The following is a 25,284-nucleotide window of genomic DNA, read 5'->3' on the forward strand; positions in this document are numbered from 1 at the left end:
TATTTAACCTTTTATCATTGTTTTTCAATTTTTTAGTATTGCCTCTAAATTAACTTTGACTGAGCTAAATCAGATACTTAACCAATGTGAATCAGAAGAACAGGAAGATGGTGGAGGTTGCTATGACATACCAAACTGGTCTTCCCTTAAATATTCAGGTCTTCAAGGTAAGCAAGTATAAGAATAGACAAACTTTCTGAAATTTATTACCTTATTTTGGTAATTATAATTTTTTTTGAATGTTTATCATTGTATTTAAGAAGCAGGCTCTAAAACTAGACCTAGGTTCCACAGAGTAGCTGCATAACCTTGGAGTAGTTAAACTCTCTTTGGTTCAGTTTTTTCATTGCAAATTGTTGCTAATAATAGTATCTACCACAAGGGATTGTTGATAGAATGAAGGGAGTTAATGCATTTAATACACTTAGACAATAGTGAGTTCATACTAAGCACTTAGGAAGTGTTTACTCTAAAATTCTACTAAGATTATAACTTGAGAAAGAAGAATGTAGCTTTTAATCTTTTTTTGTGGTTCTTGTCTTCAGCTTTTATACCTCCTACTAAAGCAAGCACATAAGTTCTAGTAAATTTTTCTGAGACCTGTTGTATTTATTGGCAAAACAAAGTATTTTGTTCTATTAGTAGTATGTAAATATACCTGTTAGTTGTTTTAAGCAGTTACCCTACTCCATTTTCACTCTAGCTGTTGTTCCTTTCTCCACACTTAATTCCATCCCTTTGGTCACTGTCAGATCTGTTTTCTGAAACACTGTTCCCATCATATTTCATTGTTCAAGAGTGGTACCAATATTTACTGAGCAACATTCACCTTTCACAAAAGTTTTAGGACATATGTAGAATATTATTTTATACTGTCTTGCTTTCCATATTTTTTTGTATTTAAGGTTTATTTCCCAAATTTTCCTTCCCTTGAAGGAAAAACTTTATCTTAAATTTATTTATTTCTCAGAATATACCATATACACAGTTCATGGATTCATTAAATTCTAACTAGATTTAGTTGATATCACTGAAACCAAAATAACATTTTTAATAAGGTGGGAATGATTAATTTTTAATTTTTATTTTTATTGGTTCTTTTTAGTTATACATGACAACAGAGTGTACTTTGATGTAACTATATAAGCAGGGAAATTATGTAAGATTAATTCCACATCCTTTTCTTTTTCTATTCCCCCTCCCTTCCCTCCATTCCCCTTTGTCTAATCTGAACTTCTGTTTTCTCACCACCCCACCTTATTGTAGGTTAACTTCCACATATCAGTGAACACTCTTGTTTCTGAGGATTGGCTTATTTCCCTTAGCATGATAGTCTCCAGGTCCATCATTTACCGGCAAATGTCATAAAGGCTGAGTAAATACTCCATTGCGTATATATACTACATTTTTTTTATCCATTCATCTTTTGATGTGCACTGAGATTTCATTTCACTCCAGTGAGAATGGCAATTATCAAGAATCCAAGTAACAATAATAAATGTTGGGAAGGATATTGGGAAAAAGGTATACTTATACATTGTTGGTGGGACTACAAATTGGTGCAATCACACTGGAATACAGTATGAAGGAAGATTCCTTAGAAAACTAGGAATGGAACCACCATTTGACCCAGCTGTCCCACTGCTTAGCATATATACAAACAATTTAAGATCACATAGTACAGTCATGCAGGCACATTATAGCAGCATAATTCACAGTAGCTAAGCTATGATTATCTTGTTGAATGATAAAAGAAATGCAATTGTTCTTTCATTGAATTACAGACTCTGCTATGTACACAGACATTCTAATGCATCAATTTGAGAATTTTGCCTAGTAATTAATAATTTTGCCTAATAATTAATAATTTTGCCTAATTGAGAATTTGACTAATATCTCACTTTGATAATTTCTTACTTTGAAGTGCCTCCTCAGAGTCCCTCTAAAGCAAGCTTTATTCTTCTTATCACCATAGGTATTCTTGCTTTCTCTGAGACCAGTTCTGTGATTTTTTTAAACTCTTGCCTGAATAATAACAAATCTACCACTTTTTAACATGGAAAGATACAGGATTATCAATTTTTTTCTCCTTTATGCCTTAAGGCAAAAATAAAAATGCCAGTTGACTTTGAATATTATAACATTAAAAAAAGTAGGCCAGTGCCACAAGTTATAATTTTTGGGAAGCTTTGTATGAATTGTGGCAGTAGTCTCCCTCAACACGCCTTTGCATCCTGTTTCCAGACCATACCGCCACACTTTCCTCCTACTATGCTAAGTACCATTGTGGACTAAGTGGCCATTTTGTCTCCTTCTCTGTTCAAGTTAAATCATCAGGGACTAGCCATAACTCATTTATGGGACATTTTGACTCTATCAGTAATGCAGCATGGTATATCTGAACTTTCAGGGCTAATGTCCGTATTGGCAGAAATAAGACCAAAGAATGACCTGGGGCATCCTTTTTGTGAAAATTTGAGATCTGGAGATTGGATGATTGATTATGTCAGTGACCGGCTTATTTCACGATCAGGAAATATTTCTGAAGTAAGTATTAAATAAGTAAGCTGTGTTCTAGTCCAAAATAAACAAAGACACAGTAAGAATTATATATATTTTATATATTATATATATTTACCTGTTTTCCTCCCTTCTTTGTGTTTCTAGTTTTAATAAATGGAAATTTGATTCATGAATTATTGGATAGCACAGTTTCATGTTATGATTTATCTCTTAAAATATGCGTAGCCTGTGAACACACCAAATTAACTTTTAAAATTGTTTTTATAACAGGTTGCAGGCTATGTTCTTCTACTTGAAGCAGATCCCACGATACCTTATCCCATGTTACTTTGATGCTATATTAATTGGTGCATACACCACTCTTCTGGATGCAGCATGGAAGCAGATGTCAAGGTATAGCCAACAAAGCTTACGTAAATAGGTGTGTTTGCATAGAAACTATACACAGAGTCACTTTACACATGCTCTTAAAAGACCAAAGCATGAATTTTGGAGACTCAGAGCTGGAAAAGTTTTTAAGTGGAGAGTAAATTTATTAACATCCTTTAGTCTGAAACATACAAAAACAAACCCATGTAAAATTTGTTCTATATAAAATATGTTTGGGGAAAATTAACTTGTTTTATGTTATTTGTTTCTATTTATTTATTCATTGATTTGTTAAATTTAATTGATACAATGTCTGGAATATGTACATAGAGTTCTTTCTCTAATTTTCATTGATTAAAAGAAAAAATATTCTGGTATTATTATGAATAAAATCTGCCTTTTACAATGAAATTTTCTAAAATGAAACTTCAAATGGAAATGAACTATGAGAGCCAGCAAGTTGATTTGGGCATGTTTTCAGATTTTTCAGAAAGAAAAAGCACTTCAATTCTGCCATTTGTGTTACAACAAGGCCTGGACTAAAACTGGCTAAAATAATGGATGCCATGAAAGCAGTTCTGAAATCTAATCATATTGAACATTTTTTCCTACTATATTACTATCTTTATACATTTGTGTGGAGAAATCATTTGAAGGGGAAAAATAGAATAAAACTGCTAAAAAGTTTTGTATTTTTACAGATCATATTTTAAACCCTATCACTTTCATTACAGCTTTGTTCAGAATGGTTCAATCTTTGTGAAACATCTTTTATTGGGTTCAGTCCAAATGTGTGGAGTAGGAAAATTCCCTTCTCTGCCACTTCTTTCACCTTCCCTTCTGGATGTACCATATAGGTTGAATGAGATCACAAAGGAAAAGCAGCAGTGTTGTGCTTCTTTTGCTGTAGGTAAGGAATTTTGTAGAAGGTTAAAATGTATAAATCAATAGTATTCAGAAGGAAAACTTACAAGAAAAAGACTTTTTAAAAAAATTAATGAAGTTATCCAAGACTGTATGTTATTGCTTAGTAAAATTTCATAGACACTCCTAAAATACTAACCATGTTATTATTTAGTTATAACAGTACATGAGGCATTTATGTGGCATTTATGTGTGTTTTTATTGTGTCTGGTTAATCCTTTTTTTCCAACTCATGTTATTATTTTAAATTATATTTAAAATATATGTTTTAAATCATTATTTTACTTCCCATTTTCCTATATCTCTTCCCTGTTTTTAAAATAAACTTATCTAAAGATCATTTAAAGGTGTCCTATAAGTTACAAAACACAAAACTGATTTTAAATAATTATTATTTGGGGATTGGGGTTGTGGTTCAGTGGTGGAATGCTTGCCTAGCATCTGTGAGGCACTGGATTCAATTATCAGCACTGCATATAAATATATTTATTTATAAATAAATAAAATTAAGGTCCATAAACATCTAATAAAAGTTTTTTTAATATTTTTTCAGTTGTTGATAGACCTTTATTTCATTTATTTATACGTGGTGCTGAGAATCTAACCCAGTGCCTCACACATGCCAGGCAAGTGCACTAACCCTGAGCCAGAGCCCCAGCCACAAGTAATAAAAGTTTTAAGAAATTACTATTATTATGCATCCAGATGCTGTCAATTGGACATAAAATACTTCCAGCCATGCTTATTGTCATCTGTTCCTGAAAGTAGATTAAAAAATTCAATCAAATAACAAATATAAGTAAGCAAAATAGGATAAAGAACAGGCTTTCCTTTTAAATAAATTTCTATCATATTTCTGGAAAATATTTAATACTTGAGGTCACTGAAGTTGAGAATTCTCAAAACTAACCTGAAATATGTGAAATTGTAGAAAGTATTATATATTCATGGCTCCCTCTGTTAAATTTAAATTTCTTTAAGTTTGTATCTGCTCAGATCAAATGAAAAGGCTTCATGGCACCCAACAACTACAATAAAAATTACCTTTTCATTTAGAATGATCATAAAAAAATCATAAAACTCTTTTTTGGGAGTGGAGATATGAGCTCAGGGGTAGAGTACTTGCCAAGTATGTGTGAGGCCCTAGTATCAATCCCTATCACCACAAAAATAAAAAAAAAAAAACAATTTTATTAAAGAATGAAATTAAAACTCTGGTTTAGTTCTATCATTATTTCATATTTTCACTTGACTGTTTGATCTTCTAGTACCTGTCATTTCCCAATGAATCCATGCAAATACTCATGAAACTGAACTGAGTCATTGTGGGGAAGAAACATGCTGATATGAAGAATTTTAGGTTTTAGCCTATTTCATAGAAGCCAATTACATCAAATAGTAATTTCAGTCTTTTGATTGTATGCTGTTGCTGTTAAATACCCCTAATACATGCATTTATTTATAAATTGTATGCCAATATATGTTAATGGTACCTGATACACTTACATACCAAGTATAGAATAGTAAGTAAATAGAAATTCTGGTATTTTCTTCTTGCATGGAATGTTTTGCCTAGTGCTTACTGGCAAAAATAGAATAAACTAAGATTTGCAGGTAGGTTTTTTGGAGGTTCATTTCAAAATGGCTGGGAATTTATTTCTTTGGTGATGGTATTACAAAACATGTTATAATTCTAAACTTTTATAATAATTGACAAAGCAGAAATTATTCCAAAGATATATGATCTATAAGTTATATACTCTCAGAGATGAAAAGGTTAATATGGGTGTGTGGGAAGGGAAGAATAGAAGTTTGTTCCTTGGATTAGACAAAGGGGAGTGAACAGAAGCAGGGATGGGAATAGGAAGCCCATAGAATGAATTGGGCTGTAACTTTCCTGAGTACATCATGTACAACCACAAAAATGGGAAGTATATTCCATGTATATATAATATGTCCAAATATACTCTACTCTCATGTATATCTAAAAAGAACAAATTTAAAAAGTTAATATAAATATTTCCACATATCAGTGATACAGATTTTATAGCCTTTCCTTTTTAATAAAGACATACTGTATATATTTTAGGATATACAAATTTAAAGTCACCTTTGAATCTCTCTATCTAGGTTTTATACAAAATATTGAATTGGTTAAACTATAAGAATGCTGTCTGACACAGACTGCTACATATATGTTAGCTGCTGTCATTGTCATCATCATCAAAGTTAGTAGCCATCAATCATGTATATCAATCATTATTTAAAAATACACAGTGTGTGCTGGGATTGTGCCTAGTAAGAGTGAGGAACTGGGTTCAATTCTCAGTTCTGCATATAAATAAACAAAGTCCATTGACAACTAAAAACATATTTAAAAAAAAACACAGTGTGTTTAGGGAAACTCTGTACTATCATTTTGGAGATAGCATAGAAAAAATGTCTAATGTTGCCCTTTGTTCCAATATTTCTTTTTTTCTTCTTCCTCTCTCTTTTTTTTTTTTTGGTGGTGGGGGGGGTCCCCTTTGGCACTGGGGATTGAACCTAGGGTGCTTAACCACTGAGCCACATCTCCACCCTTTTTTAATTTTTACTTTGAGACCGGGTCTCACTAAATTACTTAGGGCCTCACTAAGTTGTGGAGGCTGTCTTTGAACTTGTGATCCTTCTGCTTCTATCTCCTGAATTTCTGGGATTATAGGCCTGAGCCACTGTACCTGGCTGCTTCACCATTTTTGACTATTATTTTTTTTAGTACAAATAACAGATAACAATCATATTTCTTCAAATGTTTTATAAAAAAACAACTGGACTGGGAATGTAAATCAGTGGTAGAGCACTTGCCTAACATGTACAAGGAACTTTCTTCAATCCCCTGAATCACAGGGGAAAAAAAATGAAGAAACTCAAATCAGTCTAAAAGTAAAATTTTAGAATTTTTCCTATTACATATCCTATTTTTATCTTATACATAAAAGTTGTAATTACCACAAATGTTCATTAATTAGCATAAAAAATCCCGTTTTCATCTGCAAAAAATTTTTATGAAAGTATAACACTTTTTAAAAATTCATTTATTTTTACTTTTCCTTTTTTGAGGGGGCAGGTACTGAAGGTTGAAACTAGGGGTGCTCCCATCCAAGTACTAACCAGGCCCGACCCTACAATAGTCACTAGTATGGCAATATGTAAATCAATGGATGTGTAACTGATGTGATTCTGCAATATGTATACAGGATAAAAATGGGAGTTCATATCCCACTTGAATCAAAGTGTGAAATATGATATATCAAGAACTATGTAATGTTTTGAACAACCAACAATAAAAATTAAAAAAAAAATAAACTAGGGGTGCTTTATAACTGAGCTACATCCTAGCCCTTTTTTATTTTTTATTTTTTATTTTGAGCCAGGATCTCATTAAGTTGCTTAGGGCTTTGCTAAATTGTTGAGACTGGACTCAAACTCTCGAACTTCATGCTTCAGCATTCCAGATTGTTGGGATTACAGGCTTGTGCCACCACACCCAGACAAAATATATTTCTTTTCAGTTGACAAACATTATATATATTTATTGCATACAAAGTGTAACAGTATTAATTTATTTTAAATTAATAGGAAATTTAGTAATATGTTTGACTCCAGAATAGTAGAGTAATATGCGTATTTAGTTGGTTATCATTCAGGTAATCATTTCATATTTAGATTTATTTATTATCCTTAAAGGCAGGGTAGAATCTTTAAAGCATGTACTTAGTATCATATTATATTACTTTATACATTAAATATTTGATTTCTTGCTTTTAATTTATTAAAATAAAGGTTTTTGTCTTTTTAAAGATATCTTGAAATCAGTTGTCTAGCAATCTTGAAATCAATTGTCTAGCACTTGTTCTTGGGGCAGAGGATGTAACTCAGTGTGAAAGTGCTGGCATAGCATACAGGAGTCCCTGGGTGCTATCCCCAGAATCTCAAAAAAAAAAAAAAAAAAAAAATCTAGCACTGTTTTCTAATCTCCTTTGGGTCTTTTAAAAATCTGGTAAATCAGATGTGGTATTCCCAGCATCGGAAGCTGAAACTGGAGAATGCCTGCGCAACCTAGAAAGAGCCTATCTCCAACAAACAAGCAAAAAATAACCTGATAAGAATATAGAATTGGGGCTGGGGTTGTGGCTCAGCAGTAGAGCACTTCCCTGGCATGTGCGGATTTGATCTTCAGCAACACACATAAATCAATAAAATAAAGGTATGTGTCCAACTATAACTAAAAACTAAATATTTTTTAAAAAGAAGAAGAGTTACTCTGGGGGTGTTGGCACATGCGTATAATCCTATTGACTCAGGAGTTGGAGGCAGGAGGATCATGAGTTTAAAGCTAGCCTCAGGAATTAAGGCATGCTGACCCTAAGGAATGTAGTGAGACCCTGTCTCAAAATTAATAAAAAAGCCTGGAAATTTGGCTCAGTGGTTATATATATATATATAAATTTCATTCCATAAAAGTTGACATACCAGGCATACATTTTGCAGATAATTTTAGTGTTTGCAGACACATTGTAACTTACTCTTCTACCCCATGTTTAGAGTAACAATTATTGTGTGATAATACAGTTTATTATATTTATATTTACATATATTTATCTTTTCTGCTAGGCTTACCTCATTTTTCTTCTGGTCTTTTCCGCTGCTGGGGAAGGGATACTTTTATTGCACTTAAAGGTTTACTGCTGGTTACTGGATGATATTTAGAAGCCAGGTAAGAGATCATCTAAAAAGTTGCAATGTAAGTTTATGTCTTAGTGTTTTCTATATGTTCTTCAAACCTTTCTTCTGATCCATCTAATCTCAACATTTGAGAGGTATGTTTTCCATAAATGTTTCAATGGTATTTTTATAAATCTTCATTGAAAAATATAGGAAAAATTTAAAGGAGGGAAAACTCTTTGAATTTACCAACTTCTACTCATTCATACTATAGGTTAGGTTATTTTCAGAATTTGTAAGTTTATTTTTATAAGATAAAATTTTTGATCATTTTATGTCTTTTATAATGAAGTTACTGCTGGCTTGTTGAGTCTCACAGAAAAAAAAAAAAAGATAGCAGGTTTCCTTCTGTTTGTTGCAAGCTTGTAAGCTCCAGTTTCCAGATTCAAAATGATCTTTTCTTATGTCACACAATAATATAAATAAATTTACTGGAGGCTGAAAAGAAAGTTCTGCAGCAGTGTGATTCAGATTGTTCCACAAACCAGTACTAACACCATCATCTGAGAACTTGTTAGAAATGCCTATTCTTTGGGCCTATGGCAGACCCCCTGAATCTTATCCTGGGGATGAAGAGGGCAAGGTTAGTAGGAGAAACTGTATTCACATCATCTAGGTAGCAGTCACCAACTGGAAGTCTGGATAGGAAATGCGAAATGGAACAACTATTTTGACTAGCTATACCCCAGGGGTGGTTTTCCTTCCTCCCTTTGTAGAGGTATTCATGGATCAGAAATCTTTTATTCAGTTTTCATATGTATGATATTTTTCTGGATGGTCAAGATTGCTAGTACTCTCACCTTTTATTAATTGGGGAATGTCATGTGCATACGAACCCTTTTGTATTTTAGAAAACAAAACTTTCCTATTGTACTATTGCTGGACAAACATTAAACTGAAACATAGAATTAATAAAATTTCTGAATGTTTTAGTTAGAAAGCATTAGAGTCTAGATGTTTTTAAATAACTTTTTCGAAGATCATACAGGTGGCAAAGCTAGGATTTAGACCTCAGCCATCTTATTTCTTAATTTTATGATCTTTCCAGAACACAACTCCATCTTACAAATGAGATACACCAAATCTTACATCTCATTTGGTATATGATAGTAGAATACTACTTTTAAATTTTAAATACCAATTTTTAAAATTGAGTGGTTTTTTAAATGTCAGCTTTTAGCCATCGGTTTCTTATATATTTGCTTTGCTTTTGGTATGTTATAAAATAAAAGTTTATGCCTAGTAATTACTTGGATTTTGAAATACTATGGATTTCAAAAGTAGAATCTAGAGTTGTAAGGAGCTTTAAAAATCACCCACCCCAATCCCCGACTGCACAGATGAAAAAACTGTTCCAAAGAGGGAAAGTCACAAATTGTCAGAGAAAAAGCCAGGGCTGCAACCAAAATCTCTTACTTTCAATTCATTGCTTGTTTATCATATTATGACCGCTTTCTAAAAATAGATACAAAAAGAAATAAGGACAAGTGAGAAAATATTTCATGACACAGTAACCAAAAGTGAACATGTGTGTCTTCAGTTTTTAACAGTATGTTTTCATTTCAAATGATGCATTCAATTCTGTTGTTTAGGAATATTATTTTAGCATTTGCTGGTACCCTGAGGCATGGTCTCATTCCTAATCTCCTCGGTGAAGGAACTTATGCCAGATACAATTGCCGGGATGCTGTGTGGTGGTGGCTCCAGTGTATTCAAGATTACTGTAAAATGATTCCAAATGGTATAGACATTCTCAAGTGCCCAGTTTCCAGAATGTATCCAACAGATGATTCTGCTCCTTTGCCTGCTGGCACACTGGTAAAGAGAATTTATTAAAACATTTTTTCTTGAAATATGACTTATTTCCTAATATACAGTAAACATAAAACTGCTTCTTGCCTAAAGAGCTTGTAACATGGTAGAAGAGATGATGTGTCCACATAAACATGGTCATTGCAAAGATGGACAAGGAGTACTATGCAGTGTCATACAAGAGAGAGAGGAGTAGTAGGTGGGACTCAGGGAGGAGGACTTATAAAGTAGCTAAAATTTCACCTAAATGGACTCTTAAAATGTGAGTAGGATTTTAGGAGAGTTTGTGGGGGGGGGGGGTATGGGAAGACTTGAAAGATGAAAGGAACAGTGAAGCATATTGAGTTGAAGCACAGTTTAGGACATACTGCTCAGCCTAGTTTCAATTTCTGTGTAGAACACCTGAGGGTAGTGAGAGAATATGGAAAGGGTGAACCAGGTGTAGAGGGCTTTTTCAACCAATCCAGGTAGTTCAGAGTCTATCTTATGAACAATGTTGAACTGATAAACATTTTTGAGTGTTTTTCCCCAATAGGGAATGTGCAATAATACTACGTTTTTGTCACTTCTGATCTGCTTTTGTTATCATGTGTTCAGTATAAGACTTCAGGGGTGGTGAAAACTGCTTCAGGGCTAGCATGTTTGTGTCCCCATGATGTTTATATTTACCATGAAGTACTCAAAAAACATTTGTCAAAAAATAATCTTTATCTATGTTCCATTGTGCTACATGGGTTAATGTTATCAAGTAGGTATTTATTTTAGATCTATTTATTTTCTCACAATTTGGTAAAAGTTGCACGGTATTTTTATGTGCTTCATACATTTTATAACTATATCAAGAATTTTTATATGATAGATTCAGATTTATTTACAGGTTTTTTTTTTAAAAAAATAAAGTATAAAGTATAATCAAATATGCAAGGACTCTAAATTTCATTTTTAGTTATATGCTTCACCTTATTTTTTAAAAATACAATTATATATCTCCCTATATGTCATCCTAAGTATTACTTTATTATTAATATGGACAAAGAAAATTATCTGTGGACTCTTTACATTCACTGGGATATTTTCTGAAGTCATCATAGATTCCCATGTTTGAGAGTACCACTTTTGCACATAATTTAATTACTATTACGTATATGTGCAGAGGAGTAAGAATATTTAGGTGCTAATTGACAAGCTAAACTCATTATTGTTTATTGTTCTGATAAAAACTATTCAAGCTCATCATTTCACCTATCTGCAAAATTACAAATTATTTTGTCACAGGCCTGAATAGTTAAAACTACTGATGTTAAATATTCATATGACAGATTGTATTATTTTGTGTTGTGGGAGCTGCTGCTTTTCCCTGGGCCTCCTCCAATCCTTATTTCTCCCTCCAAAGAAAAGTTTGTATTTTCACATTACTTAAGTTGTGGGATTTAGGAGAAGATCAGTATGTAGTTTCTAATAGAGGTCACATCCATTCTGTCTCAAACAGGATCAACCATTGTTTGAAGTAATACAGGAAGTCATGCAAAGACACATGCAGGGCATACAGTTCCAAGAAAGGAATGCTGGACCACAGATATATCGAAATATGAAGGACGAAGGTATGGAAATTTAACTCCATAGTGAATATTCACTGATGCAGAGAAATTAAACCTTGTAATCATTCTCTCACTTTGCAGTAATGGGTGCAAAACCTTAGGATGTAACAATGAGAAAGATAACACTGTTTCTGATCTCACCTAGTTTTTAGTTTCTAGAGGAAATATGAAATTTCATATCATTCTAATCACCAATATTAATGATAATATTGATGGTTACAATTTATAATGATAACATCAATATTTTTTTAAAGAGAGAGAATTTTTTAATATTTATTTTTTAGCTTTTGGTGGACATAACATCTTTATTTTTATTTTTATATGGTGCTGAGGCTCAAACCCAGCACCCTGTGCATGCCAGGCGAGCGCGCCTCTGCTTGAGCCACATCCCCAGCCCCAATAATATCAATATTAATTGCAATGAATTGAGTCATTATCTGGTAGGCATTGTGCTAACTACTTAACCTATGTTGTTCCAATTTAATTCTCCCAAGAACATTTGGAACAAGTTATTTTGTTTTCATTTTTACTAAATGAGAAAACTGAAGAGTAGCCTACCCAAAACCACAGAGCTACTAAGTGGTAAACTATGATTTTTTCCCTGGTCTCTCTCTGTGGCTTAGGCTCCTATTAAACAGTTTTTACAAAAGGGGTATGTTTATCAAGTTAAAATTGATAAACTTTTAACTTCTTCCTTATTTTATGGCACACAATCATTACTAGCCAATGCAAGACTGATTGTTTCATTTTTCCCCTATTTCTCTTAGAGAATCATTCCAATGCATTTATTGTATATTTATTTTTATAAAACATGTATTATTTTATTTATATGTCATTTTAATATTTTGTTAGTGCATTATAGTTATATATAATTTGGGGTTCATTTTGAGATAATCACACAAGCATTTGCTCCACTTCAGTCCCTAGTACTTCTTCTTTTCTTCCCCTGTTCCCTCCACCCATGTTCACCCAGCCATATTCCCTTTCCTCTACTCTACTGGTTATTTATTTATTTATATAGTTTTAATTGGTGATTTATAGATGCACATAAAGGTGAAAATCATAATTTGGTCAATTGCATTCTACTGTTCCTCTCTTTTCCCATCCTGTCTCCCTCCCCCTCTGCTCCACTGATCTCCCTTCAATTTTCATGGGATCTGTACCCCTTTCTTTTTCCCTTGGTATTCTGGCTTCTGCATATGAAAGAAAACAGTATACCCTTGACTTTCTGGATCTGTCTTATTTCACTTAGATGCTATTCTCCAGTTCTATCCATCTAATAGCATATGTCATGCATATCAATTTTTTAACTTTATAGTTTAGAGAGAATTTGAGATTCATAAAAGTTTGCAAAAAAGTGATGCATGGAGAACCATGAACCATTCACCCAGTTTCCCTCAGCTTCTCCCAATGGGGATGTCTTATATAACTGAAGTATCTTTAGGAAATTGACATTAGTGTGATACTAACTAGGCTATTAACTGTTAACTAAACCTGATTTGGTTTCTAGTTTTTACATTTTCTCATCTGTGTGTCTGTGTTTGTGCATATATGCTCACACTTGCATATATGTGTGCATGTAGCTCTGTGAAATGTGACTCCATGTATAACTTCATGTAACCAATACCACAATCAAGATACAGAACTAATCCATCACCACAAAGGTCTTTGTGTCTGCCTTTATAGTTAACACCTACCCACTCTACTGCCATACTTGAACTCTAACAACTGCTAATCAGTTCTCTCTATATATGATTTTATTATGTTGAGAATGTTATGTAAATTGAATATACTTCATATAACCTTTTGAGTGGTTTTATTCATTAATCATAATGCCCTTGAGATCCATCCAAGTGGTTGCATGCATTGGTAGTTTATTTCTTTTTGTTGCTGAATAGTATTCCCTCTTAGTGATGTCAGAATTTATTTAACCTTTCATCCACTGAAGGACATTTAGGTACTTCCATTTTTTTTACTAATACAACTAATATGAATATTTCATATGTAGATTTTTACATGACACATATGTTTCATTTCTCAGGGAATGCCCAAGGATATGAATCAGTCATATAATGAGTGTATGTTTTATTTTATAAGAAATTGCCAAACAATGTTCCAGAATGGTTGTACCATTCTGGTTGATTTTCCTCTACACTGAATCACCATTTGTTCTTATGGAGTTTTGTTTTGTTTTGTTTTCAAAGAAGTGCTAATGGTTGTGTAGACTGCTATACAATATTTGCATTTCTCTAATGTTAAACATCTTTTCATGTACTTATTTGCCATTCATCGTCCCTAATTGTGTCATTTGCTTATTTTCTAATTGGATTGCTGGTTTTTTGACTGTTAAGCACTTTTAAAATATTGTTTTAAAATTTTTATTAGGGCTGCGGATGTGGCTCAAGCGGTAGCGTGCTCGCCTGGCATGCATACGACCCAGGTTCGATCCTCAGCACCACATACAAAAACAAAAGATGTTGTGTCCGCCGAAAACTAAAAAATAAATATTAAAATTCTCTCTCTCTCTAAAAAAATAAAATAAAATAAAATTTTTATTATAAAATGTCCCAGTTTAGCCATTTGTAAGTGTGCAGTTCAGTGGCTTTAACTACATTCACATTGTTGTATAGCCATCATTACTATCCATCTCCAGAACTTTTTTGTCATCCCAAACAGAAACTACCCAGTAAACAATAAGTACTCATTCCCCAGCTCCTAAAAATTGCTATTCTACTTTCTGTGTCTATGTATTTAACTATTTGAATGTATTTGTCCAGTGTCTGTTGCTATAACAAAATACTTGAGGCAGGCTGCTTTATAAAGAAAAAGATTTGTTTAGCTCAAAGGTTTGGAGGCTGAAAGTATAAGCTGAAGCATTTCTGTTGAGTTTGGCCTCTGGTGAGGACCCTCTTGGTTATATCATATCATGCCAGATAACCTCATAGTGGGAGAGATTATGTGTGGATGACAAGAAAGAAAGGCAGAGATTTAGGGGTCAGGATCATTCTTATTCTTTGGAACTTAACCCACTCTGAAAGGCATCATTGATCTTTTCCAATGGTAATGTCTCCAGTGACTCAATCACCTTCATCAGGCCACACCTCTTAAAGCTTCCAGCACATCTAAATCAGAGCATCTGTGTATCTCATATAATTGAAATAATAATATATTTGCCCTTTGTTTCTGGCTTATTTCATTGAGCATAATTTTTTTACGGTTCAACCATGTTGTATGTGTATCAGAATTCCATTCCTCCTTTTTGTTGTTGTTTTTTGAGGGTTTTTTTGTGTGTGATAGAAATTTCTAAAATTAAATTTTCCATCTAACATTTTTAAAAACTAGAAATTACAACCAAAATAAGCTGGAAGAAAAAAAATCCTCTTAAAACTTACAGAGATTCTCTTCCAGACTGTTTCCATGATTTTCATTAGAGAATCTCAATGGGATAGAGGGTCTTTATATGCCAAACAGAAATAAAGGACTTCCCCTGGCTGTTCCTCTGTGGTAAGTATTCTCCCCACATCCCTGGCTTCTTAATGAAGCAGGCCAACATTCTCAAACCTGAAAGGATGCCAGTCTTTCTGTAGGCATTTGTCTTCTGGCACCACACCACTATGTGCAAAGTCTATAGCTGGATTCCAAGAAGGCTGTACATTTTTAAATTGCAAATCTGTGCTAAGTATATAAGACAAAGACTGACAGGAAAAAAAAATGTTTTTTGATTACAAACTCAATCCATGTGGTTTATTTATCAGTGGGAGAAGTTAGAAATTAATTCCCCTCTCCCCTCCCCCCCCAAAAGCCCCAACAAATAACAAACAAATTTCCTTGGAAATCACAGTCACATGTAGAGTCCACCCTAGAAAAGAGAAGGGGCAAAACAGTTGCCACCCACTTTCATCAAATATTGGATCTATTCAAGGGTGGAGAGAAAAGGCAACTTTCCAAAAGACTGTGAGGGAAAATCTGTTCCAAGTCTCTCTCTTTATTTAGTAAGGGATCTTCATGTACACATGGCATTCTTCCTATAATTCACATCAACTTCCCTTTGGGTATGTCTGTGCCCAAATCTCCTCTTTTAAAAATACCAGTCAGATTGGATTAGGGTCCACCCTAATGATCATTGTAACTTGATTACCTTTGTGAAGTTCAGTTTCTAAATAAAGTCACATTCAGTTACACTGGAGGCCAGGATTACAATTTTTAAATTTGTGGGGAGGGATCCATTGAAACAAAATCAAAAATGTTTAGTTTTGAGAAGTGTTTATATACTAATGATGGCATTCCTTTTTTATTTTATTTTTTATTTTTTTATTTATATGTGACAGCGGAATGCATTACAATTCTTATTATACATATAGAGCACAACTTTTCATTTCTCTGGTTGTATACTAAGTATATTCACACCAATTTGTGATGGCATTCCTTTTTAAAAATAATTTACAGTCAGGCATGGTGTTGCATGTCTGTAATCCCATGGCTTGAGAGACTAAAGAAGGAGGATTGCCAGTTGAAAGCCAGCCTCAGCAAATTAGTGAGGCCCTGAGCAACTTAGTGAGACCCTTTCTCAAAAAAAAAAAAAAAAAAAGAAAGAAAGAAAAAAAGAAAATTTACAAATGTATTTATTGTGATATAAAATATTCCTCCCATATTCCCGCTCCCTGTTCCACTCTAGATAGGGCAGAGGGGTTCGAAGGGAAGGGAGGGGGCATAGGTTAGTAATGATGGTGGAATGTGATGATCATTATTATACAAAGTACATGTATGAAGATATGAATTGGTGTGAATATACTGTGTATACAACCAGAGATATGAAAAATTGTGCTGTATATATGTAATAAGAATTGTAATGCATTCCACTGTCATATATAAATAAAAAAGAGATATAAAATATTTGTTTTTATTAATTTAATCTGCTCCTAGGTATCTAGCCTATGAAATAATCCAAAACACACAAAAAGTCATATGATGATATTGATCATACCATCATTTATAATTATATAAAAGGAAGAAACAGCCTTTACAATTAACAGAAAATATTTACATTGACCAGAATGAAAAAATTACAAAATTATACTTATGACACACAAATGTGAAATCTAGTAAATAAAAAATATTTGGATATAAGTCATTTATAAAAATATTACTTTATAAAATATTAGAATGAAATATATGTCTTTTGATTTTAAAATATATTATGGTTTTATAATTTATGATTTTAAAATATAATATTGCATTTAAAATATATTAATATATTAATATTAATATAATGGCACCATTTTTAACATAACGTAATGAACCTTTGAGTTTCTAGGTAACTCACTACACTCATTGGCAAATATTGTATGTTCAAAGTTACATTTTATATATTAATTTAAAATCATTAATTTATTATTTCTAGCAGTGACATCCAAATACTAACTCTGCTAACCCAAGTTAGCGGCTAACAATCACTTATAGTTCTTTTATCCTTCAGTAAATCAATAGAAATAGATTTTATATTTAAAGAACATATTTTGTGATATCTTTGAATTAATTTTGTTTTTCATTTCAACTTACAGATAGTGGTATAAATTCTACCTCAAACTTAGTACTCAAATTAAGCAGATATTAACATTTGGTTATATTTTCTTCAGATCTTTCTGTTTTTGTTTGAAAAGAAATAAACCATATCAGGTATATCCAAAGCTTCATCTCTCCTTTTCTTCCTTTCCTCTCTAGAATTAATGACTATCTTATAATCAGGGTTCACTATTTCCATGTATATTTTTAATGCTTTAGACTTTTGTGTGTATTCGAGTATATACAAATTACATGTGATCTATGTTGTGTTGTATATATTCAGTGTACTATAACATATACACTGTATAAATATTTGATGTATTTTAAAATTATACACAAACACGTGTATAATTTCATGAGTTTCATATAGACCAGATAGACATGCATAGCTGTATACATTATTATTATTATCTATGTTTTAAGCTTTTACAGAAAAAGTTTTTATTATACATCTCCTTTTATAACTTGTTTACTCAATCATTTTGCCTTGGGTATTTTTGTTCACATAAATCTACTTTTTTAATTTTATATGATATAGGTGTTTCCCCATATATGAACAGCATTTAATTATTCCTCTACTGAGTGGTTTATTTTTTTACTGATAAAAGCAAAGTAATGATGAATATTCTTATAAGCATCTCCATGTACACAGAAGTAAGAATTTCCCTAGAGTATATTTAGAAAGAAATGTAAGTACTGTTCAATTTTATGTCTCTAATTTTTAAGATATTACCAAGTTGATCTTCAGAATAGTTGTCCTGGTTTATTATATTCCTATAAATTGTATAAATATTTTAAATAAAATATTAATTTTCATTTGCTATGTATAATATGTACCGGTTATAGATCATTTGTTTTATACATGTTTTGAGTTTTTTAGGATTTAATATAACTGCAGGGGTTGATGACAAAACAGGATTTATTTATGGAGGAAATCGCTTAAATTGTGGCACATGGATGGATAAAATGGGAGAAAGTGACAGAGCTAGAAACAGAGGAATACCAGCCACTCCAAGGTAGTGTTTATTTTGAAGTGCTTTTGTAATTATGCCCTTTTTTAAAAAAAAATTTTTTTAAATATATATATATATATATATATATATATATATATATATATATATATATATATATTAGTTGTAGGTGGACACAATACCTTTTTTTAATTTTTATGTCATGCAGAGGATTGAACCCAGTGCCTCAGGCATGCTAGGTGAGCACTCTACCACTTGAGTCACAACCCCAGCCCCTAATTATGCCCTTTTAATTTACCATTTTAGTTTTTAAAAACACATACTAGTAGAATCTTTTACTCTATTAATGATGTATTCTACATAGTAAATCAATAAAAATCTGCCTCTCTTCCTCTCTTCTATTTTCTGACTCATCCTTTCTTTCTCCTTGTCATGCAGATATGTTCCTTTTGATATATGTTATATAGCAAAGCTGTCTGTTCTTTTTTTTAGAAATTATCATGGTTTCAGCCTCTGCAAGTACTTCAAAATCAAGTCTTATGATCTATTATCCCAATGGTTAATATTTCATTGTGCATATCTTTTTTAAATATGAGCAACCATCAGTTGTTCTGTCTTTTATGAAGCCTTTTCACTTCATAAAAGGAAATCTTTTTTCTTCATAATTCTTTAAACTTTTGTCCCAGAATTTTTCATTTTTCTTTTTCTTATTTCAGAAGCTATCAACAAATAGCTTCTTGTACTATATTAAACTGAGAAGCTCTTTTCTTCAAATTTTATCTTCAGTCAGAATTATCTAAAAAATAATTTTTAAATAGTTGCTACTAGACTGAGGGGTGTAGCTCCCTGGTAGAACACTTCTCTAACTTGGGTGAGGCCTGGTTTCAGTTCCCAGCAAAATTATATATTCCTAATAAAGTTAGGATTTCTTAGTAGATAGTTGCTTTTATAATGAAATGGTTATACTATTTATCAGAATTGTTTATTGAATACCTTCTTAAAATAGAGCCTAAATGAATCCTTCTTAGAGAATGAAATTTATTTTTAATTTTAGAGATGGGTCTGCTGTGGAAATTGTGGGCTTGTGTAAATCTGCCGTTCGTTGGTTGCTGGAATTATCCAAAAAAAATATTTTTCCTTATCATGAAGTTAGAGTAAAAAGACATGGTAAGCTGTTCCTTTTATTTACAAAGAAACTTCTAATACTGTCTGTATTTTCAACTATGTACTCATCATTTGATGCAGTTAGCTAATATTAGAAAACCATAAATTTCAAGAAGAAAGAAAAATCATTAATCTACTCTATGGAAATTGTAGCAAATCTAGTTACTAACCATATTTTTGATAGCAGTTTAAACTGAGGTAAAAAAAAAACACAACATATTACTGCCTTATTGTGCTTTTTTTTGATCTTAGTGTGACTGTGAACAGGTTCTATTTTCATGAACAATTTTGAAATCTTTACATCTTTTTTGAGAAAACTCTGTCCAATTGAAATATTATTTGAGCCACATAAATAATTTAAAATTTTCTAATTCATTTGTTAAAAGTAAAAAGAAACGGATGAAGTTAATTATGTTTCATTTAAGATAACGTGTGTGAAATATGATTCAATATGTAGTCAATATAAAATTATTCCTGACCTATTTTATATTTTGGGAAGTACTGAGTTTTTGAAATACAGTAAATGTTTTATATCACATCTCAATTTTGGCTAGCTACATTTTCAAAAAGTGGCCAATTTATTTTACCCTAGTAGATAAAAAGTAATAAGTGTACTAAATATGACTTTTTGGCTCTTATTAGAGGTTTGAATTGCTTTAAATGTCTGAAACTGCCATGTCTTTTCATCATTTTCCAGGGAAAGTTGTAACAGTCTCATATGAAGAATGGAACAGAAAAATACAAGACAACTTTGAAAAACTGTTTCATGTTTCAGAAGATCCTTCTGATTCTAATGAGAAGCATCCAAATCTAGTTCACAAACGTGGCATATACAAAGACAGTTATGGAGCTTCAAGTCCTTGGTGTGACTACCAGCTCAGGCCTAATTTTACCATAGCAATGGTCGTGGTAAGTGAAGTGTTTGTAACTGTCCAAATTGTAATAGAATTTACTTAATTTTTTATTTTTTACTGTTTTCATTGAACTGCAGAAAAGGATATTGCTTACTAGCTAGTTTTATATAGTCTTTTATAATTAAAAAGGTCTGCTTATCACCTTTAACATTTACCAGTCAGTATCAAAAAATAGAAAACAATGGAAGATGATCAATGAAGTGTTTTCCTGATGTATTTTTCACATCCTGAATACACTTAGAAAATGATATTTGTGCAAGACACTGTGCTTGGATTTTGCTGTTTATGCCAAATCCAGCTGCTTCCATGAGCCCCTGACCCACCCAATTGTCCTGAAAGCTAAAGATGTCTGTATTTCCAATCATCTGTGCCACAACCAGTGCCTCAGCATGCTAGATGGGAAGTTCTGGAGTAGTGAATTACCAGGAATAGCTTAAATTCACACGCTCTTTTATTGATAATTAATAAATTATGTATAGCCAAGGATTCTAGAGTCTCTCCTTTTTAAATTCTGCCTTAACTATGAGGGCAATAAAATAGAGGTTTGTGTTTGTCCATGCCTGCCTAGATGTTTCCATTTTATCAAAAACATAACTAAACATGGTATTATAAATTACAGTAGAATGAAAAACACACAGGCATACAGGACAGCTTTGGCTCAATGTGCATTTGATTTTATTAATCATTAACTGTAGGCCAACCACCAAAATTAATGCAGATCCTCTTCTCCTTCTTCTCTGTATTACAAGTAACTTTACACTGTTCTACATTTTATTATGATCCTAGAAGCAGAAATTGGGTTCAGATATACCTTAAAGGAAACTCTTGTAAATATTATAAAGAATAAATTACATGAGTTGAAGTGAGTTCTATATTCTTAATAACTATGACAACTTCCTGTTTTTGAAGAATATCCACACATTTTCCTAACTTCTAAGGCCTAGAACAGTGCTTCCAAGTTAGCCTCATGGAATTAAATCTGGTTAGGCATCTACTCTTAAATTCTGCCCACACTGTATTTTAAATATATTCATTCTTTTTCAAGATGATGATTTGTATATGTAGGTGGAAAGTAATTCTTCTGTGATGTGAAAAAGTTGTATATTTGTTTTTGACATTCATTAGGCCCCTGAGCTGTTTACTACAGAAAAAGCATGGAGAGGATTGGAGATCGCAGAAAAAAAATTACTTGGTCCCCTTGGCATGAAAACTTTAGATCCAGAGTAAGTTGGAATCTAAGTATTAAGAATGTTGTTAGGATTATATTTAATCCAAATATATTAACACCAGCTATTAATTTTTCTTATCGATAACATTTCCAAAATTTCATTCAGATTGAGTTTTTAAAAGTGTCATCTGTAATTTCATTAAGCATCAGTACTCAGAATGCCTCTGTCTTATTCTGTATTCAATAATCAATTAGAGTTTTAGCTTATAAAACTAATGTCATGAATATTTTCGGATGTGCATTTTTCTGATCATAAAGGTGGTAAATGATTATTATAAACATTAGAAGTTACAGATATATATAAAGAAAAACATAAAATTAATTTAAACCCCTTTATCTAGAAGGAAGCATCATTATCATCTGATCTATCTGTGCCTTTTTGTAGAATTTGGACCATATGGGCATATACCTAAGAGAATTTATGGAAAACATTACATGGGGTCAATCCCCAGCACCACAAAAAGAAAAAAAATTCATTCCCTTGCTTTCTTTCTTCACCTCAATTCTACTCCTCAAAGGTGGTCATTATTTTCTATATTGTTTCTACTAATAGCTGTTTCTACATTTCTAAAAGAAAGTATATGCTGCTGTTTTGTGATATTTTAAGTATTAGGTATTATTCACATATAGTGATGACAGGTGAGGATTTAATTCTGTTCTCAATATTAGTCTTATCCATCCTTTCTTTGTAATTATACTACTCTTTTTACTTATATCCATAAATTATTTCATTTTTATTTTACACTTGTGGGTTTGTGCCATCATGTATTTCCTGTCCTTTCCAACTTTGTTTTTTTTCTTGAGTTTCAAATAACCCTTCTGTTTTTCCTTTATGATTTTTCTTTAAAACTTGATACTTGTTATCAACTTGCTTTCTGTATGAATTGATGACAGAATCTTACCTTTGTAGAATTTTCCTACTTTACTATGTATTCATTTCCATCATGAGATGCAAAATTTTGTATGTTTTAACTACATTCTGAGATACTCATATTTTCAGAGTCGTTAAGAAGCACTGATCAAAACTGAAACACAAAGTTTATTTTTGTGGCCACATCTATCTTACTTAAAAAACTTTGTATTTAAATTAAATCAAGTATACATTGCCCTTGTATTATCTGTTACAATAATTTTTGTAATATTGTTTGCTGCATAAATATGTTATAAATTCTACATACTATCAGAATGTATGTTGAATTGCTATTTGTAGTCTGATGATATGCCACATATAATTTTAAAATAACTTCATGGAGAAGTTTCAAAAACAACCTTTATAATCTATAACCTGTAAAACCTTATCTATAATATTTAATAATTCAATTTATTATATGACCATTTCAATTATTATTCATATATTAGAGACCTTTTGAAATACTTGACTTTAAACCAATGGTTAGTGTCAAGCTAACTCCTGGAAGGCAAGATACCTGAATATTTAATAATTTTTATATTAGTCAGTATTTGTTAATTATTCCTGAACACATTGCTAAAGTCCTCTGGACTCATTATATTCTTATTTAAGGTTAAATTATGTTTTAATGCTGAGCTTATTCTATGAATTGGAAGATAACATGATTATTTCTCTTAACATTGCTATTGAAATGTTTTAATGCTTTCTATGATATCTGAGCTTCTTTTATTTAACTTAAGTTCCAATCATTTTGCAGTGATATGGTTTACTGTGGAATATATGACAATTCGTTAGACAATGACAACTACAATCTTGCTAGAGGTTTCAATTATCACCAAGGACCTGTAAGAATTTCATTTTTTCTCTGAGTTTTCAGTTATTTTTCAAATAGTTTTAGATATTCACAGTTCTTTTTCTTTACTTTAAATTATCTTTTTTTCAGGAATGGCTATGGCCTGTTGGATATTTTCTTCGTGCAAAGTTATATTTTTCCAAATTGATGGGTCCAGAGTGTAGTGCAAAGACAATGTTTTTGGTTAAAAACGTTCTTTCTTGACATTATGTTCATCTTGAGAGGTAAGTTGTCATGGGCATGTAGTGTCTATAACTGGTGTGTCCTCAGTTCATTAGATATTAGGTAAGTTGGGTTAGGATTCATTTCCTAGGATTCATTTCTCTGTGCTCTTCGTAGCCCAATGAAGCTTGAAACCTTTCTTCTTTAACATGGAAATTTTACCTTCCCTTCATTGATTTAGGTAGTAAGTTACTTAAAGCTAAGGATTTGATATTGTATGATTTGAACATATGGAATAGTCTTTGATTTTCAGAATTTAGCTCGTATTTTTAGAATGTGGTTAGCAAAGAATAAATACAAAAACCAAAAATATTTGGATCAGGCCTTTTGAACTAGTTGAGATATATATATACACACACAACATATATATATATATATATATATATATATATATATATATATATATATATATAACAATTTTCAAAAATGTTCCATTATAGTTAAAATATTTGAATTGGCCTTTTGACTGTTATTTCAAAAACAGTTTCTCACCTCCTCTCTCCTAATTATTAGCAGATTATCAGGGTCAGAATTACATATTTTTCTAAAATGGTTCAAATTTCATCAAGTCTATCTTAATTTCTCAAATTCTAGATTATGCCTTCGTCTTACTGCTCAGACTAATTAAGCATAATTGGCATAAATTGTATCACCTCTCTTTCAAGAACATAAGGGACTTCAAACTATCATGGCAAATATTGCATGAAAATTGGTTTTCATTAGCTTAAATATACTCACAGAACACCCAACTCTGTCGTTGCCCTGTACTGTTTCAGGGGGTTTTGCATTTATTTTCTCTTTGTTACCTTTTATCTGTTAAAAGTAAGACTATCTGGCATGCCTGGGGTCATTCTACTTTTACCTGTCATCTCATCACTTCAGACCTGTTATGAGACCTTGTTCCAGTAATTAATTATCTTCTCTTGGTATTCCACTTTATCTTTCCTACTTAAGCTACAGAGATATCTGTCAGCCCATTCTAAAACAAAATCCCTTCATATAGTTATTAACTCAAACCTGGTCCTGTCTCTCTTACCAGCCCATGTCCCCTTTAGGAGTAACCTCTTTTTTCTCTCTCCATTTTGACCCACTTAGTCATTACCACCTTCATCTGACTTTTGCCCTTACCACTCTGGGCAACGCCACTCAACAAGATCTCTCCTAGTTTCCAGACCCCATGACTTCCCTTAAGTTCTCTACTTTGAGCTGGCTATTGCTTTCCTTTTTTCATGAAAAACCTTCTGGTACCATTAGTATTAGGTTTCCCTTGTTTACATGGTAGAACTAATGGTAATAACAACAAATGATATTCATTGATCAATTAAGCCTGTTCTAGGCATTATTCTAAATGTATGTATGTAAAATGACTCATTTAATCCAAACAACTATATAAAATTGCTCCTATTACCATCATCATCATCTCCACCACCACCACATATTATTGTTGTTATCCACTTGTCCACTTACTCA

At 32.0% G+C, this 25,284-nt stretch overlaps 1 pseudogene across 1 annotated transcript in view; it reads left to right on the forward strand.

Annotated features, from left to right (window-relative positions):
- LOC143404324 (glycogen debranching enzyme-like) overlaps nucleotides 1-24,979 on the forward strand; it is a 53,912-nt pseudogene extending 28,933 nt beyond the window's left edge. Inside the window, exons 20-33 of the transcript XR_013091918.1 lie at nucleotides 34-167; nucleotides 2,411-2,560; nucleotides 2,793-2,916; nucleotides 3,627-3,802; nucleotides 8,470-8,572; nucleotides 10,173-10,398; nucleotides 11,882-11,993; nucleotides 18,433-18,568; nucleotides 19,578-19,690; nucleotides 20,385-20,596; nucleotides 21,727-21,824; nucleotides 23,497-23,584; nucleotides 23,683-23,816; nucleotides 24,910-24,979. The product of XR_013091918.1 is annotated as a glycogen debranching enzyme-like (transcript). The remainder of the gene's footprint in view (nucleotides 1-33; nucleotides 168-2,410; nucleotides 2,561-2,792; nucleotides 2,917-3,626; nucleotides 3,803-8,469; nucleotides 8,573-10,172; nucleotides 10,399-11,881; nucleotides 11,994-18,432; nucleotides 18,569-19,577; nucleotides 19,691-20,384; nucleotides 20,597-21,726; nucleotides 21,825-23,496; nucleotides 23,585-23,682; nucleotides 23,817-24,909) is intronic.
- The last annotated feature ends 305 nt before the right edge of the window (nucleotides 24,980-25,284 follow it).

The sequence above is a fragment of the Callospermophilus lateralis genome, chromosome 7 (assembly GCF_048772815.1).
Source record: "Callospermophilus lateralis isolate mCalLat2 chromosome 7, mCalLat2.hap1, whole genome shotgun sequence".
NCBI classification, from domain to species: domain Eukaryota; kingdom Metazoa; phylum Chordata; class Mammalia; order Rodentia; family Sciuridae; genus Callospermophilus; species Callospermophilus lateralis.